Raw genomic sequence first — 18703 nt, forward strand, 5'->3', positions numbered from 1 at the left:
GTCATTTTAATGTTATATTTCACATGGCCATAAAAGAGGGAGGTTTGGCATGCCACAAAACCAGGTTCAACCCACCACTTTTATTCCCCTTTAAAAGTGTCCTGTACCAAGTCAGGAAGATGGTCATTGTTATATATTGTTCGTTTCTCTTTGTGTTGCATTTTAACGTTGAGTCGTTTGTGTTTTCTCTTATTTTTGAGATATTGAGATAAGACGTGGCACGGTACTTGTCTATCCCAAATTCATGTATTTGGTTTTCATGTTACATTTGTTATTCTCGTGGTGTTTTGTCTGATGATTGGTCTGTTTCTGTGTGTGTTGCGTTTCGATGTTGTGTCGTTGTTCTCCTCTTATATTTAATGCGTTTCGCTCGGTTTTGGTTTGTTACCCCGATTTTGTTTTTTGTCCATGGATTTATGAGTTTTGAACAGCGGTATACTACTGTTGCCTTTATTTATGTCATTAGGGTACATATTCATATTTATATATGGCAATGGATCCATAGGATAAAGCAACATTTACTCAGGAATCCTATTGGAATATTTGAACCAATAGAAGTCACTGTATTCTAAGACACAGTTCCTATATTTGTTGAGACTAAATGCCATGTTGGCTGCAGATACAATCAGCATCAGTAGTAATGTTTAGGGGGAATAACCCACATGGATCGCATATATTGTTACAGATAACGTCTACATATCTAAGTCATTTATGCATGTGGCTATATATAAGTCATTTATACATGTATCTAATTAGCCTTAAATTTCTACAAATTGACATTCAAAATATGTATGTCGCCTTTAGCTTATTTCTGTCTTCCAAGTGATATATATTTACACCATCTACGTTGTTTAAGAAGAAAAAGTCCACATGCTTTGATAATCTCGTAAAGCAATAGCCAGACAATCAAGTGTTGTAGTTTTGCTGCATATTGCTAGAGCTGCAAAAGACAACTAGGTCATTTCTTTATTTACCATGTCACCAAGACAAGTTTTTATTCTTTTTATCCTGGGAATTTATTGCAATATTTCACAGGAGTATGCTTTAAAGAGGAAACAAGTTAAATGTAAGTTTGTAAATATTTCATATATTTTGACAATGTTACCGTTTGTTTTGTACTTTTTAAGGTAAAATTTAATTGAACGGATACGCTGATTATAGGTTCATAAAACTGCAAGAAGTTACTAATAACTTTGGACAAATTGATGTTGATGAAACGTAGTTACCACTATGTATTGAATTACATCAGTATCTTTTATTTGCATAAATCAACAAAATGTATGAACATTATTAGCAGTAGCTATAGCTACAAGGGAAACAACCCATGAGATTATGCTCAGTTCAGTTAGAAGCCAAATTCAATGGTTTCTTTTGTCGCTATTTCATCCAAACACAATCAGAAATTTGACAGAGTCTATACCGACTGATATCAATTTAAAAAGAATTGTTTACGTCTGTTTCTATTGCTTCAAATTTTAAAAGCAGTGCTAATTTTGAGTTTTCCTTTTATACTATGTACGTGTTTTGCTCAAACTATAGTATGGACCCAACAGATATTTGTTAACCTAAAAAGTAATCACAAATTTTGACAAAAGAGTCAATTGTGATAAATTGAAGAAATCTTGATATTTACTATGCACAAACATAAATGCACCTGAATAAAATTCTACAGAAGATACAAGATTGTCAGAAATCTAAAACATATACGAGAATTGTATTGATCAGAAAAAATCGAGTACACTGTTTTATGATCATGTATGCTTCAATTGACTGTGTTTGGTAATTAAAACGTGTAAACCAAAATATTCCAAACATCGTCTAGCTTTGCATTCCTCTACTATCATATATTAAAGCTATATGTTGATATAATAACAGTAAAATTCATAGTCCCTAACATTTAAATATGGGTCAAATGAACTACATTTCTATTGAGTCATAATAACAGCGTATGTGCATTTATTTATAAACAAAAAGCTTGTGATACTACAAATGTTTAAACTTGAGGTGTATATCTGACTCATAAATTATTCAATTTTGTTTACTTATTTTTAAATTACATAAAAGGTGCACTCGATTTTCTCTTTTCGATACAATTGTTACCCATTTTTTGGAATTTTTTCTTGAGTCACATAATGGAAGGGCAGACACGAAAATTGCTGAACTAATAGATTGATATGTTTTCCGTCCGTGGTAATTTTTTTCTAAATCGGAGGTTATGCATTTTCTACATCCAACTTTAAAGATACCCATGTCGTCGACTTGATATCTAATTGTTCTGCTTAACTATGTACTAGATAAATTGAAAACTTACGCAAATGGTGTTTTTAAAATAAAACACTTCGTAATTGAGAAGAAAATTGTAATTTTATTTGTTTCTATTAACTTTTAATTTGTTTGTCACTATAGTAAACATTTCAGTAAGCATTTATCGCCTTCTCTAACAAAGAGCTTCGATTCTTTTGTTCTATTTCAACCGGGTTTCCGACTGTAAAATGAACTTGACAGGGTTTTATCCCTACAATACATACGGCTACCTTATTCCCGATTACAAAAATGAGGTGGCAATTGGAAGTTTTTGACGAAATAGAATCATGAATGAATTTGGAAATCATGGAAATTGAAATGCGTGCTCAATAATTATCCTTTAAAAGTATCAAATGCGTTGATAGGTGTACGAACCAGCAATGTTAAAAGGAACTTGATTTCGATAATCTCACATAAGATAATGATAATTTGATTGTTTTTTTTCACAGTCGCTACACCTGCAACTCTGGAAAACCGTTCAGCAGTATATGACCAGTTGTGCAGTTACTACAGGCAGATGTGTAACTGCTCAAGGATTCGACAATTTTGTGTAGATCCATCTTGCTGCAACCAACCACTATTTGCTGCCATCAGACTGATTGGTCAGATGAGAGATATAGAGGATGATGACGACTGAACTACTCTTTAGGTAAAGAAACATTTTCTTTCTAATAAGTTGCATCGTTTGATTACAATGTTTCATTTAAAACTAATTGAATAATTATGACAACTAATGGTCCTACATATTTATAGTTTCTTTTGCGAGAGCTCATGTTTATGAAATCTTTACATCAGAACTGTTTAATTTATTAGTATGGGAAGACATGGACTACTATTATTTATTTGTTGAAATTGATATTAAACTCACTTTCAATGACTACGAGTATTCTGTATAGATCAATACTTAATCTATGTGATTTGTGTTGATTTGATTTTTGAAGCTCTTTTCAATTGATTCAAAATTGTGTTCTAATATTACACTCCTACACCGCTCTTAAAATTAATTAGAAAAACCAACAACAACAAAAGCGGCAAATATGAGATGAATGTTGTTTTTTTCATTTTCTATTTTTCTTTTTACAGGTTATAAATGATCTCCAGAAAACCTGTATGTCGTACTGGATATACGTTCGTCAATCACCTGATTTATGTAGTGGACATATATTAATTAGTCACTTTCTTTATGAAGTTTACATATACAATACTCTAGCTATACATAGATTAATGAACCAGCAAATGTTATAATCGTAAATTAAATAACTATGTTGATTATGCGAATGACACCTTTTTCTCTTGTTTTTAATAATAACCTTTTAAAAAGGCATTATATGTAAAATAAATGTTTACCAATTTGACTCTAATTTTCATATTTGATTAACAACATACCAAAACGTAAAAGTCAAAAATATCCACGATCTCCGATGATATATAACAGCATTCTATGGGTATTTAAGTCTAAACTGGATCTGATTTACTATCGAGATGACCTCAATAGACTGCCGACGGTCATACAACGAGGTAAACTAATAAATAAAGTTATAAATATATTGCGAAAACTTGCAATATGTTTTCTATGTCTGTTTGATTTCATATTTATAGGTTACGAAATTATGTTCCTCGTCGCTCTTGTATTTATAAAATCTCATTATCCATCGAGATGACCTTAAATACTACCGACCCAGTATAACCCAGTATAATAAAAAAAAAATAAACATATTGCGAAACCGTCTATTTGATTTAATATTACAGGTTACGAAATTATGCTCATCGTCTTTCTTATATCTATATATTTATAAAATGATTTTTTTGTAGATGGAATCAGTCAAACAAATGGTTAAATCTTGCGTAACTTTCAATTTCGTTATCCCTCCTTTAATAGCTGACAAATATAAAAAAGAAGGTGTGGTATAATTGCCAATGAGACAACTCTCTATAAAAGACAAAATGACACAGACATTAACAACTCTAGCTCATCGGAAGGCCTTCAACAATGAGCGAAGCCCATACTACATAGTCGGCAATAAAAGGCCCCGACAAAACAAATGTAAAACAATTCAAATTAGAGAATTAATGGCCTAATGTATGTACGAAAAATGAAACGCTTAGTTCATGCGTAACCCTTATAATATTTATGTCAAACATAGGGCACATCAGAAAATATTTTAACATAACCTTAATTACTATACAAAAAAAAAAATAACTGTTTCAACAAAGAAACACGAAACGGCATGCAGAAAAAAAATAATTAAGCAAAAGTGAAAGTCAAGAACTCAAAATTAAAGCACTACCGGTCGACGTAATAAGTGTATAATCAATAATTGATAAACAATTACGGCAATTATGACATCATAATTTAAAATATTTGACGTCACAATTTAAAAGTGATTGTTGCTTGACGTCAAAAGGTGATTCGGAGTAGATCTTAGGTCATTCGGATGCAAGATTCAGCTAAATACCAAAAGTGTAAATACGTTTATTTATCATATCTATTATAGCTACACTGAATTAGTATTATTGTTTTTAGTTTACACAATACAATGCTTGGATACTGCATTCATGTATCGTTAATTAGACCACGTGTACTTTCGATCATTTTTTTATCTTTGGTTTGATCGCAAAAAATACCATTTAATAAAAAAAAAATTATGTTGTTCATATAATGTGTGAAAAAACAACTGTCTTACCTAATCATTTAAGACTCCTTTTCACAATTCAACGGAGTAAACTAACAAAAAATTTCGAAATTCTACTGTCGGCTGAAAAGTCATGCTGTCAGTATAAAAGATCATCATCAATTTCTCGGTTCAGTGAAGCTTAAATAAATAAAATCAAATACAGTTTAGGTTAAGAAACGTACCGTATTCCGATATGAAATTGTGCTCTGTAGAACTGCTGAATATTTTTCCCTAAATATTCAATAACTAGTTTAAGGGATACTTAATTGAAGCTGTAGATTGAGTAAATTGTTAACAGCAAAAGTGCAATAAAACTTTGATTAATTTAAAAAAAATTAAAAATATTCTTTATTAAGATGACAAACAACGTCAGCTCCTGTAATCTATACTTCAAGACTATCAGGTACTGTTGTGAAGTTGATACATAATATTTATCAACAAGATCTTGTTATCTTCCTATTACAAAAGAGGGGCAAAAATTACCAGAGGGAAATTCAAAATTATAGATTGATAATAAACTGTCAAATCCATGGCTAAAAACAGACAAACAGACAAATACTAGTTCACAAAACACAACATAGAAAACTAAAGACTAAACAACAAGAACCCCACCAATAACTTGATGTTATCTCGGGTGCTCCGGAAGACTACACAGATCCTGCGTCACATGTGGTACCCGTCGGGTAATTGTATTTAGAAACAGGATGAGACGTCACCTTTTGTCATCAAAGTTTTGAACAGACACGGTTGAAGTATTAATTTGTATGAGCAGAAATGTGTATCTCATAAGCAGGTGAAGTTGGTATGTTGCTTCTTAAGTGACGAAAATTTGTAATTTCAAAATTGAAGTTGAAATTGTCTCATTTATCATAGATTTAGAAATGAGATTACCCATGTTAAATTCGTGGTTAATATCAAGAAATGATTTTAGTCTGCAATATAGGAGGATATATAAATAATGGAACAGTAGTATACCGCTGTTTGAGAGTCGTCAATCGATTGAGAAAAAACAAATCGAATGAGACATAATCAAAAACGTTTAAGACTGTTAATGAAAAGAACATCATAAATATACTGTGGGTGCATTTATTTTCGTGGGTATCCATTTTTGTGGATATCTGATTTCATGGTTTTCCGGTCTCTGTATACAAAGCCTATTGAGAATGTGTTATTCGATGGACATTTGAATTCGTGATTCACCTGTACCCACGAAACCTGCGTAAAATTGGTATACAGCAAATTAAAATGAATCCACAGTACCTGTTTTTGAATTTACATAATCTAGCTTCTTTGATCTTTATACTGTTTACTAGTGTCCGACTCGCGAAAATAAGAAGTGTTGTCCAGAAAACGTTCACAGTTTGTCACCAAGGGAAAAGGAACACTGTTAAAGTACGCGTTATGGATTTCGTCGTTCCGACTCACTTTTGTTAGATTAAGGAATGCACAAACTTTAAGATTTGCAAGCCAGGGATGCATAAATACGTAGAATCATTATTAGTTCTTGTAGTAGTTTTTATGAACAAATGAAAAATGAAAAAAATAGCTAGGTTCTTTCAACTTTGTTCCAGGCAGTTTGCACCTTGGTTTAAAAGTATGTTATAAATCATGCCAACACTTTTATTTTTGAACGGTAGCAGTGAAAATGGAGAAAATTCTAAAGAATTGTTATATAACCTGAAGTGTTTTTTGTGTTTTTCCCTCAATATTAGAGATAGGTGAAATGAGGCATTAAGTTATGTATTTTTATTCAGATCTGCAATCAATCTATAGAGTGAAACAACATTAACTTTAGGATTCTGTTAGATTAGCTCAATCACCAGATGTCACTGCTTTCCAAGCTACCTGGAACTTCATCGTTCTGACAAAATTCCATTTAGTTGAAGATGTTAGATACATGGATTGCATGTATTTTTTTCTCATTCAACATCTACAGATAAATGCTAATATATGCAATATCTAAGTCAGTTATTCATGTACCTAATTAGTCTATAATTTCTACAACTTGACATTTGACATTTTACTGTCGCCTTAAGACTATAACTGTCTTTTATGAAAAGCATCAATGTGACACTTTTTACAACTTTTATTTTGTTATAGAAGAAAAGGTCACAGGACGTGGATGTTCCTGTGAAGCAACAGCTAGATATTCAAGTGTTGTAGTTTTGCTGCATTTTGCTAAAGCAGCAAAAGACAACAGACTGTTTGAAGGGACTTCTCTCTGGCATTGAAAATGTCTCCAAGAGAAGTTTTTATTCTGGTTATCTTTGGAATTTGCTTCAATATTTCACAGGAGTTTACTTTAAAGCGTAAACCAGCTGAAGGTGAGTATGTAGAGATTGCATACATTCTGCCAATGTTATCGTGGTTATTGGTTGTATTGTAGTTTTTTTAGGTTAGTTTTGATTGGACAAATACAATTTTGGTGAAATTTATTTACCATATTTTATTGCATAACATTATATCTATATTATCCAACAAAATGTATGAAGTAATATATGGAGTAGAAATAGCAGCCAAGGAACACAACCCATATGATTCCATCCAGTTCAATTACATGAACGAATTCAGAAATATTATTACTATTACTATATTCAAACATAATCACACATTTGACAGAGTGTATACAGACTCAAATCCTATTTTCCTTAAAACTCGTAAATTTCATGAATCGTCTCGCCACAAATAACACTATATTCCTATATCAAAGCTTCATGCTGGTATAATAACATTAAAAATTCATAATTACAAAAACGTAATATATATATATATATAGGACAATGAAGTATATTTCTATTTAGTCATACTAACATTCATGTAGTAGGTGTATATGGATTTAAAATAAGCGTCGTGCTACTACAGATAATTCAACTTTATTTCAGACATATTTTATACAGTTGTTTATTTAGTTTAAACTTGTGAATATTAAAATATTTATCTTGTTCATGAAATATACTTTAAAAGAACAGTCGGACAAAATTTTCACTCAAACTTTAAACTCAATAACAACATTTGTTAATTTTGTGTATGTGGAACTGCAATGAGATTTAATTCTCAGTGTGTTTTACCTAGAGTAGTTAGCCTTCAAACATTGAAGAAGTAAAGACTGCACTATAACGATATATTTTGATTTTTTAAAATTTTTAAATCCCCCTCCTGCGAAAACAAACCAGGCAATGATTTGAAATTATCATAACCCTCAAAGTACATTAAATGGTGCTTTATAGCTAAAACATAAATGAGTCATGAGAATGCAATTGTCATGTAAATATCTTGATAATACCATTTGAATGAATTTATCGGGTTTTAGAAATTAATTGACAGCGTATCATCACTAATAATGGGAAGTATTTTAACGAAATGCTTAATATATATGTAATTTGAAATGCATATTAAACACATTTCTGGATTACATTTTTGTTCCATTTTTGGCAGTTGTAAGGATCAGCCATGTTGAGTTAATTCTTTTATTTTTGAAATTGATTTCAGATTTCTCGATTTGAGTTAGTATTAGATAATGGCAACTTGATTTTTTATATCAACAGTCACCACACCTGCGCCTCAACCCTTTGATATATATGACCAGTTGTGCAGTTACTACAGGCAGCGGTGTGACTGTGCAAGGGTTCGACAATTTTGTGTTGACCCATCTTGCTGCAACCGATCACCATTCGCTATTATCAGAATGATTGGACAGATGATGGCTATCGAGGATGATGACGACTAAAATACTATTTAGGTAAAAACGGTTATCACTAATAACTTGCATTGTTTGAATGCGATGTTTCATTTGATTTACGTATATAGGATCAACATAAAATGTATGCATACCAAGAAAATATCTTGTCTGCCATATTTTAATTTTAATTATGTATAAACAAAAGTAAGATAACAAAATTATCGATCTTCCAGAAAAATGCAAAACGAAAAGTCCGTAATCAAATAACAAAATCAAAAGCTCAAACACCTCAAACGAAACTAAAACAACTGTTATATTGTCAATGTTACCGCTAATTATAGGAGATCAATAATGTTTTTCCTTTTCTTCTTACAGGTCATAATTTTCTCCAGAAAACCTGTTTTCCGTAGTGGATATACTTTAATCAATCACCTGAATTATGTAGTTGACATACCATATGTAGTTGCCTGCTTTATGTAGTTTACATATACAATCCACTGGGTATACATATATTTATGATTCAGCAAGTGTTATAATCGTAAATTAAATATATATATTTATTATGCGAATGACACATTCCCCCCCTTTTTTTTTTATTAAAAATAATCTTTCAAAATGGCATTTTATGTTTAACAAATATTTACCGATTTGACTTTAATGTTCATATTTGATTTACAACGTACCAAAACGTAAAAGTCTATAATAACTAGATTTGTCGTAACGACACGTATGGCCCCGTCCCAAATTTTTTTTTAAAATCTGCAATTTCAACAACACATGTGGACACAAACATGATGGTAGTCTAACACATTAAAAAAAATCTGCTCAAAATCTTAAGGCTTTAAAAAAATCCATATAACTGTGATTTTTAACAATTTATCAAAATCCAAAGCCCGTTATTTCGGCAAAAATTATCGAAGAGGAATTTAACATAAACTTTATCTGTAACTCATCATGGTAACTCACAAACCCAAAATCAGCCCTGTATCTGAAGTCGTTTAGAAAAAAGTCCGTATAACTGTGATTTTCAACAATTTATTGAAGTCCAAAACCAGTAAATGGCAGTAATTTCGGCAAAAATTAGCAGATCGGAACGAAACTCAAACTTGATCTGTAACTCATCATGGTCAACTTACATACAAAAAATCAGCCCAATATCTGAAGGCGTTTAGAAAAAGGTCCGTATAACTGTGATTTTCAACAATTCATAGAACTCCAAAGCCGGTAATTTTGACAAAACTTAGCGTAGCGGAACGAAACTCAAACTTGATCTGTAACTTATCATGGTTAACTCACATACCAAAAATCAGCCCAATATCAGAAGGTGTTTAGAAAAAGGTCCGTATAACTGTGATTTTCAACAATTTATAGAAGTCCAAAGCCAGTAATTTCGGCAAAAATTAGCGGATCGGAACAAAACTCAAATTTGATCTGTAACTCATCATGGTCAACTCACATACAAAAATTCAGCCCAATATCTGAAGGCTTGTAGAAAAAGGTCCGTATAACTGTGATTTTCAACAATTTATAGAAGTCCAAAGCCAGTAATTTCGGCAAAAATAAGCGGATCGGAACGAAACTCAAATTTGATCTGTAACTTATCATGTTAAACTCACATACAAAAGATCAGCCCAATATTTAAAGGCGTTTAAAAATTAGCCTGTATAATAATTTGTTGCGAAATGACTGAATGACAAAATGACAGAATAAAGGAATGACGAAATGACTGAATGATGGAATGATGGAATGACGAACAAGGGTAAAACTATTTGGCCTTGGCAACTTTGTTGCGTGGCTATAAAAATGATCTTGATAACATATAACCACATTCTATGGGTATGTGAGTCTATACGGGATCGGATTTACCATCGAGATGAACTCCAAAAGCTGCCAATGGCATTATCCCCGGTATAATAAAACATTAAGATATAAATATATTGCGTATTCGTGCAATTGTCTTTTTCCAGGTCTGCTTGATTTCATATTATAGTTTACACAATTATGTTCATCGTCGTTCTTATTTTCATAAAATGATTTTTTACGATGGAATCAGTGAAACAAATGGTAAAATCTAGTTTAACTTTCAATGTTGACATTATTTAGTTCTTGCGTAGCCTATATACTATTTACATCAAACATAAGGGTACATCAGTAAATATTGTAATGTAACCCTAATCAATATAAAATTAAAAAAACTTTTTCAACAAAGAAACATGAAATGGCAAATAGAAAAAGTAACTTAGCAAAAATGAGAGTCAAGAACCAAATTTAAACAAAGATGTATTAGTTCCGGTCGACGTCATACGTATATACTCAAAATAGTATAAACAATAAAGGTGAAACTATATACAAGGACAAAAAGGTGAACTTTAATACATTATCAAGATGATAAACAACGTCAGCACCTGGAATATATACTTCAGGACCATTAGGTACTATTTGTGAAGTTGATTCCTTATATTTATCATCAAGACCTTGGAATTTATGTTACAAAAGAGGGGCGAAAGTAACCAGACGGACATTCAAACTCATAGATCGAAAACAAACTGACAACCCATGGCTCAAACAGACAAATAATAGTAAACAAAACACAACATAGAAAACTAAAGACTAAGCAACACGAACCAAAAAACTTGGGATGATCACGTGTGCTGTGGAAGGATAAGCAGATCCTGCTGCACATGTGGCACCCTATGTGTTCTCGTATTTGGAAACAGGACGAGATGTTTTTTGACATCACCTTTGTTCATCAACGTTCAGATCAGACACGGTTGACGTATTAATTAGTCGGAGTAGCAGCGGCAAGCTCTTGAACAGAGAATGACTTGGGTAATGTATATCTCATATGCAGGTGAAGTTTGTAAATTGCTTCTAAGATGACGAAAATTCATAATTTCAAAATTGAAATTGTCTCATTTGTCCCAAATTCAGTAATGTGATAAACAGTGTTAAATTCGAGATCGATGTCAAAAAATATATTTGTGGTTTCTTGAGACGGAAAGTTAGGAGGATATATGAATTAGACTTATCCAGAAAAAAATAGACTGTTAATGGAAAGAACGTCATCAATATACCTGTTTATCAAATTAAATAATGTATCCTATTTGATTTTCATACCTTTTACAAATGTCTGAAGGAACTCCGACTCGCAAAAATAAGAAACGTTGCCAAGTAGACGTTCACAGCTTGTCACCAAGGAAAAAGGGACACTGTAAAAATAAGGTCTTCGATTCCGACTCCTTTTTGAGAAAGATTAAGGAATGCGCACACTATAAGATTTGCTAGCCAGGGATGCACAAAAACGTAGACACATTGTTAGTCGATGTAATTGTTTTATGAACAAATGAAATATTGAAAAAAATAGCCAGATTCTTCAACTTTGTTTGATGGATTTTGCACCTTGGTTTAAAATTATTTTCTAAATCATGCCAACACGACAATACAGACTATTGAACAGTAGCAGTAAAAGGTGAGAAAATTCTAAAGGTTTTGTCATATAATCTGAAGTGTTATTGTGTTGTTCCCTCAAAATCAGAGATACGCGTCCCTGAAATGTGGTATAAAGTTATGTATTCTTACTCAGATCTGCAATCAAACCATAGACTGACGCAATATTAACTTTAAGATCCTGTTAGATTAACTTAAACTCCAGAAGTCACTGCTGTCTAAGATTCATGAAAGTCATCGCTGACAAAATTCCCTTAGTTAAAGATGTTAGATACATGTATTACTTATATTTTTACAGGTAAATGCAATTATATATGCTTTATTTAAGTCAGCTATTCATGGGCCTAATTAGCTTATAATTTCTACAACTTGACATTTGACATTTTACTGTCGCCTTAAGCCTATATCTGTCTTTTATGAAAAGCATCAATGTGACACTTATATAACTTTTGTGTTATTATAGAAGAGACGGTCCCAGGACGTGGATGTTCCTGTGAAGCAACAGCTAGACATTCAAGTGTTGTAGTTTTGCTGCATATTGCTGAAGCAGCAAAAGACAACTTACTGTTTGTAAGGACTTCTCTCTGGCATTGAAAATGTCACCAAGACAATATTTTATTCTGGTTATCCTTGGAATTTGTTGCAATATTTCACAGGAGTTTGCTTTAAAGCGTAAAGCAGTTGAAAGTAAGTATGTAAATATTGCATACATTCTGTCAATGTTACAATGGTAATGGTTCGTACTGTTGTTTTCTAAGGTTATTGTAAAAGGACAAATACAATGTAAAACGTTCATTAAAATAAACGAATCTATCATACACTCTAGCTGCAGTTGGTGAAATTTATTTACCATATTTTATCGCATAACATTATATCTACATAATCAAACAAATTACATGTTTCTATGAGCTTGACAAGAATAAGGATACGCATGAAAAATTTTGTTTTGATTTTTGTTTTACTTGTATTCGAATTATAGTGTGGATTCAAAAGGTATTTGTGGTAGGAGCAGATAATCTTGCTCTTTAATGTACATAAGCATACATTCTACAGAAAACAAACCCATTTCAAGATTAAAGATCAATTTTTCAAAAGCATTATACTTTTATCTGTGACCATTGCAACAGTCTTAAGAAACTAATTTGAAAAAAAGGATAACAATTTTATAGAAGGTGATAATCGGCAACACTAGTATTTCACGATTAGACGTGTTTGAATTGACAGCTTTTTCCTTAAAAGTTTCATGAACCGTTTCGCTACAAATAACAACTCAAAAACAATATTCTTTGATCTTTTGTATGTAGAATTACAATGCAATTTAATTATAAGTTGAGTTAGCCTTCAAACTCTGAGGAAGTAAAGTCTTCCCTATCACGATATATATAACTTTTTTTTTAAATCCCTCCTCCACCAAAAACGAACCAGCCAATGGTTTGGAGTTGCCATAACCCTCAAAGTACATTAAATGGTGCTTTATAGCTTAAGCATAAATGATTCCTGACAATGCAACTGTCATGTAAATATCATGATAATACCATGTGAATGATTTTATCTGGTTTCAAAAGGGAAATTGGAAGCGTACCACTATTAATAGTGGAGGTTTTTCACAAAATAGAATCCTGACGTCCTATGTAATTTGAAATGCGTATTTAACACATTTCTAGATTATGTTTTTTTTCCATTTTCGGCAATTGTAAGGATCCGCAATGTTGAATGGATTCCTTATTTTGAAAATTGATCTCAGAATTCTCGATTTTTTTTAAAGTATTAGATAATATCAATTTTTTTAACAGCCACCACACCTGTAAACCCTGAAACATATGACGCATTATGCAGTTATTACAAGAAGATGTGTAACTGCGCAAGGATTCGACAATTTTGTGTTGATCCATCTTGCTGTAACAAATCACTATTCTTCAAAATTATTGACCGGATGCTGGCTATAGAGGATGATGACGACTAAAATGCTCTTCAGGTAAAAAGTGTTCTCTATTATAAGTTGCATTGTTTGGATACGATGTTTCCTTTTATTTACGAAATTGTTTCAACATAGCAGGCATGCATATCAGATATAACAGTTCTTGTCTACAATATTTCAATTTGAATTATGCATGAATAAAAGTAAAGTAACAAAAATATATATATCTCCGAGGAAAATTTAAAACGGAAAGTCCGTTATGAAATTTTAAAACCACAAGCTGAAACAAATCAAACGAATGTAAAACAACTGTCTAATATTGACACAACCTTCTTCAACTTTTGATCCTCAGTGCTGTACAATTTTGTACTTTTTTTGACTTTCGAACTTTTATATCTGGACGTTTTGGGCGTATTGAATTTTAAACCTGATGCCTTTTGTTATCTATTATACGTGTGTTTCTTTGCATAATACGTTCTCCTATTTATTTGTATTGTAGTCCTGTAATATTATGTTGTCATTTTAATGTTATATTTAACATTGCCATTAAAGTGCGAGATTTGGCATGCCACAAAACCAGGTTCAACCCAGCATTTTTTTCTTTAAAAATGTCCTGTACCAAGTCAGGAAAATGACCATTGTTATATCATAGTTCGTTTCTGTGTATGTAACATTTTTACGTTGTGTTTCCGTTGTGTCGTTCGTTTTCTCTTGTATTTTAGTGTGAGTTCACATTACTATAAAGACGTGTCACGGTACTTTTCTATCCCAAATTCATGTATTTGGTTTTGATGTTATATTTGTTATTCTCATCGGATTTTTTCAAATGCTTAGTCCGTTTCTGTGTGTGTTGCATTTTAATGTTGTGTCGTTGTTCTCTTATATTTAATGCGTTTCCCTCAGTTTTGGTTTGTAACCCCGATTTTGTTTTGTGTCCATATATTTACGAGTTTTGAACAGCGGTATACTACTGTTGACTTTATTTAATACCTGAATTGGTATAGGCATTTTCTTATGTAGATAATGGTTGATTAAATCTGGTGCCACCTAAACTTCTAACTTATAAACTGAGAACACCATGCCGAAAAAGGAAAAAGACAAACAGACATACACGAATATTAGATCGATATTTTTTGTATGATGATTCAAGCACTGTCCAGCTGTTCTTACATTATGCTGTAGCATCACTGTCACATTTTGTGGATAGTGTTTTGCACTAACAAATTTGTGAAAATCCTCAGTTAAATACGTGACAATAAATCTATCAATCATTCAATGAGTTAGTAAGTATGTGAAGAAAGGTTTGTTTTGTTCATTTTATTTTCTATTGACAGGTTATCCTTTTCTCCAGAAAATCTGCTTAAAGGAGTGGACATACTACATAATACACTAATCACCAGCTTTATATACGTAGCGGAAACGCATACTTCAATACCTGCTTTATCCATCTTCTATATGTACTGAACATTAATTTGTCAATTTCATGCTTAATGTGGTTTACACATACACTACAAACGCTTGTTTATGTAGTGAACACATACAATACATTCGCTATAAATATAGGTAAATGAACTAGCAACTGTTATAGTCATAATGAAATATATTTATTTGATATTCTATTGGAATGGTGCATTTTTTCTTTTTTTGTTATATTTTATGAATTGATTTAACCACTAGATGTCATTGTAATGACACGTTCTTTACAATCTTAACCCAATCAATTGTACTGATAAACGATGTTTACATTTTATTAGAAACGTTTATAAAGAGGGTTTAAGGGAAAGATACCACAGGGACATTTAAACTCATTAGATCGAAAATATACTGACAACGGCCTAGTTACAAAAGAAAAAGAAAACAGATAAACAAGATTACACAAAACAAAGCATAGAAAACTAAAGGCTTAACAACACAAAGCCCATCTAAAACTTGGAGTGATCTCAGGTGCTCCGGAAGGGTAAGCAAATCCTGGTCCACATGTGCTATCCGTCGTTTGCTCATGTTATAACAAAACCGGTCAAAAGTCTAATTCGGTAGGTCACAATTATGAAAAAGGAATGGAATAGAAGTAACGACATCCATGAACAAGTTTTGTTTACAACCGACCATCATTGTTATTGTCTAGATATATGTCTAGACATAAGGAAGACTTAACTGTATATGTTGTATCCTTTATATCTAGTTCAAAGGGATAGATGCGTTCAACATAATCACCAAATTTTGAATTAACAATGGAGAGAGCATCATCTTAATATGGGAAAGTTAAGCAAAAGAGATTGCTACCTCATTCCTTTCTTCATAATAAGTTACAGTATTGAGCCAACCTAATAAGAATAAGGATTAAGTAGGTAAGAAGAGGGGTATAATTGGTTTTTCCGGAAATGCCGATAGTTTGTTGAAAAACAGGTCCTACAAATGTACCGAATATGTTGTCAATGATCATGAAAATGAGCAACGGTCAAGTGAAACTTGCAAGTTGGACATGTACATCTTGAAATCATTCCATACACAAAACACATTATACCTATTACGTATTATATCGGATATATGAGCTTGACCACAAAACTTTACCATGTGCATTGATCCATGAAAAGAAGTCGATGTCAAGTTAAAACGGTCTGACTAGCAAATTCTAAATATAGATTAAATACTTCATATTCAGAGATGGATTGTTGTTTGCTTAACGTCCAGTGGCAAATATTTCATGCATATTCAGGACGACATATTCAGAGAGAAATTTTCTTTAAAAAACGTCTACACTATTTTGCAAGTAATCACTGAACCATGTATGAGAAACCAGGAGAAAGGGACGGAAACGAAAACATCATAAGGGGACGAACAATCAAAAAATGATTAAACAAGAATGTTTCCAAAGTTCACGGATGCCCCACTCGCACTATCCTTTTCCATGTTCCATGGACCGTGAAATTTGGTAATAATCTAATTTGGCTTTAAAATAAGAAAGATTAAACTATAGAGAACATATGTACTAAGTTTCAAGTTGATTAGACTTCAATTTTATCAAAAACTACCTTGACCAAAAACTTTAACCTGAAACTCCCACTTTCATTTTCTATGTTCAGTGGACCGTGAAATTGGTGTCAAAAGTCTAATTTGACTTTAAATTAGAAAGATAATATCATAAGCAACAAGTGTACTAAGTTTCAAGTTGATTGGACTTCAGCTTCAGCAAAAACTACCTTGACCAAAAACTTTAACCTGTACAGACGCAAAGACGAACGGACGGACGAACGAACAGAGCCACAGACCAGTAAACATAATGCCCCTCTACTATCGTGGGGCATAAAAATAAATAAATTCCAATGCACTAATGAACTCAAATTCGTGAACATTTTGTCTATTTTTTTTTATTTTTCTGCATTTGCACAGATTTTTTTTTTCTTTCTGTGATGTCGTATGTCTTTAAACTTTGAGTATAAAGCGCGATGGTACTCTAAAGTGCGATGGTCACGTTAAAGTGCGGTGGTCTACGCTAAATTACGACGGTGTGTCACGCTAAAGTACGATGGTTGTTTGTTCGTTAAAGTACGATGGTGTATCACGCTGAAGTGCGATGGTTTAACAATCACATTAACAATCCGAACTTTTCTGATTGGATTCCATTAATATACCCACCAGAACTAGAAATTAAAGAGACCACAGACACGGCTTCCTCTGCCTCATTTTTAGACTTATACCTCGAATTTGACATACACAGTCATCTCAGTACCAGAATCTATGACAAACGAGACGATTTTAATTTTGAAATTATCAATTTCCCCCACCTTAGTAGTAATATACCAACTTCACCTGCATATGGAATATACATTTCCCAACTTATTAGGTATTCAAGAGCTTGCAGCTCCTATTCAGACTTTGTAAAACGTCACCAGTGTCTGAGCAGAAAATTGATGAACCAGGGATATGTCAAAGAACGTCTCGTCCTTTTTCTAAAAAAGTTCATCGGAAGATACCCAGAACTTGTTGATCAATATTCCGTATCAACTTCACAAATAATACAAGATGGTCTTGAAGTATAGATTTTGCGTACTGACGTTTGTTATCATCTTAATTACGTATTATAGTATTCTTTTATATGTCTTTTTTAGATATTCATTTGAAGTGACTCTGTGGTTATGTAAAACCACATACTTTGAACGGCAAAATTATTTCATTTATTGATATTACTTTTACTTAAGGATCTTGACATACTATGAATGACAAAACTATTTTATTCAATAAGACTACTTTTTCTGTTTAGTCTGTTTTTTATGATATACATTTGACGTGAAACTGTACTTATGTATCCCGTCATACTTTGAACCACACCATTGTTTTATTTATTATTATTACTTTTACTGTTAAATCTGGTTTTTGTTATATCTACTTTACGTGAGTCTGCATTTATGTATGCCGTCATACGACAAAATTATTTTTATGTCTACCTGTGCGAATTTCAAACGCGCAATTTTACACCAGTAATGAAAACCTTCTATCATTTATGGGTAGACTTTACATAGATAAATTCAGCCGTATTTGACGTGAAACTGTACTTATGTATCCCGTCATACTTTGAACCACACCATTATTTTATTTATTATTTTTACTGTAAGTCTGTTTTTTGTTATATCTACTTTACGTGAGTCTGCATTTATGTATGCCGTCATACGACAAAATTAT

At 32.2% G+C, this 18703-nt stretch overlaps 3 long non-coding RNA genes across 3 annotated transcripts; all 3 read left to right on the forward strand.

Moving 5' to 3' along the window:
- The first annotated feature begins 827 nt into the window (after positions 1 to 827).
- On the forward strand, positions 828 to 3659 carry LOC143057210 (uncharacterized). The gene is made up of 3 exons (XR_012972668.1): positions 828 to 1066; positions 2754 to 2953; positions 3388 to 3659. It is a non-coding gene; the product is annotated as an uncharacterized LOC143057210 (long non-coding RNA).
- Positions 3660 to 7068: 3409 nt separating this feature from the next.
- LOC143056489 (uncharacterized) lies at positions 7069 to 9227 on the forward strand. Its single transcript, XR_012972372.1, has 3 exons — positions 7069 to 7303; positions 8525 to 8718; positions 9034 to 9227. It is a non-coding gene; the product is annotated as an uncharacterized LOC143056489 (long non-coding RNA).
- A 3328-nt stretch (positions 9228 to 12555) lies between these two features.
- LOC143056490 (uncharacterized) lies at positions 12556 to 15648 on the forward strand. Its single transcript, XR_012972373.1, has 3 exons — positions 12556 to 12792; positions 13899 to 14080; positions 15358 to 15648. It is a non-coding gene; the product is annotated as an uncharacterized LOC143056490 (long non-coding RNA).
- The last annotated feature ends 3055 nt before the right edge of the window (positions 15649 to 18703 follow it).

This window comes from Mytilus galloprovincialis, chromosome 13, assembly GCF_965363235.1.
Source record: "Mytilus galloprovincialis chromosome 13, xbMytGall1.hap1.1, whole genome shotgun sequence".
Taxonomy (NCBI): Eukaryota; Metazoa; Mollusca; class Bivalvia; order Mytilida; family Mytilidae; genus Mytilus; species Mytilus galloprovincialis.